Genomic DNA, 2,588 nt, shown 5'->3' with positions numbered 1-2,588 from the left:
AAAAAAAAAAAAAAAAAAAAAAAAAAAAAAAAAAAGAGTCCACAACTAACATCATCTTTAAGGGTGCAAGGGTGAATGCTTTCCCCTTAACATCAGGAAAAAGGAAAGGATGTCTTGCTTTCGCCACTTCAGTTAACAATGTCCTAGAAATTCTAGCCAGGCAAGTTAGGCAGGAAAAAGATATAAAAGATAACTAGAAAATAAGAAGCAAAAATAAAATATAAAAGTTAATAAATGAGTGTGGCTGCCAAGGTGGTTGATCATTATGGGGAACATACGAAGTTTAGGAATTTGATTTCTGATTGTTTTCCACTTTCCTGAAACCAAGGTTATCATCTGATCAAGAGAAACTGATGTGAGTTGAAATTCGCTATTACAGAAAATGAAAAGATGGAAGTTTGTTATAAATGATAGGGAAAGTACTCTAGATGAGAGAAAGGTACACAGGAGAACTGCTAACAAGAGTCAAAATGAAGTCAATGGTCTTGATGTATGAATGACTAATGGAAATAGGAAGAAGAGAACAGACAAAAGTCTGTTCAGAGTCTGTAATACTAAGGCAATGAAAAGATCCTATGTGTGCCTACTGATTGAGGTAGTTTATTTAATGGAAGTTAGGGGATTAAATATATTATGCTCTGTTGGCTGGGGACTTAGCTCAGTGACAGAGCACTTACCTACCATGCATAAAGTCCTAGGTTCCCAGCACTACCCAAAATAAATAAATAAATAAATATCCAGCCCAGCTTGGTGGCCCATACATGTAACCCAGCAGCTCAAGAGGCTGAGGCAGAGGATCACAGATTCAAATCCAGCCTCAGCAATTTAGCTAGGCCCTAAGCAACTTAGGGAGACCCTGTCTCAAAATAAAAAATAAAAAGGAATGGGGATGTTGCTCAGTGGTTAAGTGTCCCTGGGGTCAATCCCTGATACAATTAAAAAAAAAAAAATCTGTTGTTAAACAGACTCAAGACTATTCCCCACTGGATAAGTAAAGCAAATTAAAGGCTATTATTTCTCATAACAGTGGCCCTTTCTCAATTAAATACAAGAACAAGGCTTTCTAGGTCTCCCCCTAAGTCCCATGGCCCTGTGATACTTCAACTGTTCATCTGTCCACTCTGTAAACAATTAAAGAACATTTTCCAGTCCTTTTTTTCTGGGGTGAGGTCGAGTGGTAGGATTGAACCTACAGGCACTTTGCTACTAAGCTACATTCCCAGCCATTTTTATTTTTTATTTTAAGACAGGGTCTTGCTAAGTTGCTTTGAGCCTCGCTAAATTGCTGAGGCTGGCCTGAAACTTGCAATCCTCCTGTTTCAGCCTCCAGAGTTGCTGGGATTACAGGCATGCACCATCGCACTAAGCTCCAGTCCATCTTTTTAGGCTTTCTCCAAAACACCACTTGCTGATATTAACAGAGTTATTATGGGGCTGGGGTTCTGGCTCAGTGGTAGAGCACTCACCTAGCATGTGTGAGGCACTAGATTCAATCCTCAGCACATAAAAAAAAAAAAAAAAAAAAGTATGAATAAAATAAAGGTACCATGTCCAACTACAACTAAAAAAATATTTTAAAAAAGGGGTTATTAGAATATATCATCCTCCTTACTAAGTGTGTATGTGCCAATATACACACACACATACACATACGTATACATATATATATATACATATGTGTGTATATATATGCACACGTGCATGCGCACACGTGCACACACACACACAAATACATTTTTTAAGCAAGGTCTCACTAAATTGCCAGGCTGACCTTAAACTCAAAATCCTCAGCCTCAACCTCTTGGGTAGTTGGGATTATTGGCATGCATCACTATGCCTGGCATATTTGTTTAAATGCTTGTTTATAAGGAAAAAATAATAAATAAATTTGCTTTGGTGTAAGAAAATGTATGAACCCCGAAGCTTTCTGAAAGCACCCAGAGATGCTTCACCATCAAGCTACATCCCTAGACTTTATTTATTTATTTATTGAGACAGGGTTTCACTAAATTGCTGAGTGTAGCCTTGAACTTAATGTATAATTTATATTTACTAAAACCAAACCAGAAAAGTAAGCTTATATTCGCAAAATTCTTTAATCCTGATGTTAACTTGTAATCAAATTAAGCACTATCCTACATGTTTTCCATAAAAGCTATGAATTAGTCTTGTCATCTAAATATAAGTTCTATGACAAGTATCAACTATCTACTAAAATAAAATTTTGCCAGCACTATGAATAAAGAAATCTTTAGCTTGCTCTGCTTCCCAGCTGCCATAAAGTAAGTAACTTTCCCTTGCATGCCCTTCCACAATGATGCTGTGCCTCCATTCATTCCCAACGCAATGGTACCAACCAACCACAGACTGAAACCATGAGCCAAATAAATTTTCCTCCTCTTAGAAAAAAAAACCTTTAATGCTCAGTCACCTAATTTTCTTTTTGCCATTAGTAATTTTTAGGCAGGGAAGCAAGAAGGGAGTGAGAAACATTAGAAGCCATCAGCACTAAAGAATGTCAGTTAAATAGATCAGGAGTCAGTGATTTACCCAAAGCAATCTAGCACTTTTTTTTTTTTTTTTTTTTT

The sequence above is a fragment of the Marmota marmota genome, unplaced genomic scaffold, assembly GCF_001458135.2.
Source record: "Marmota marmota marmota unplaced genomic scaffold, marMar, whole genome shotgun sequence".
Classification (NCBI taxonomy): domain Eukaryota; kingdom Metazoa; phylum Chordata; class Mammalia; order Rodentia; family Sciuridae; genus Marmota; species Marmota marmota.
This window is presented reverse-complemented; position numbering follows the sequence as displayed.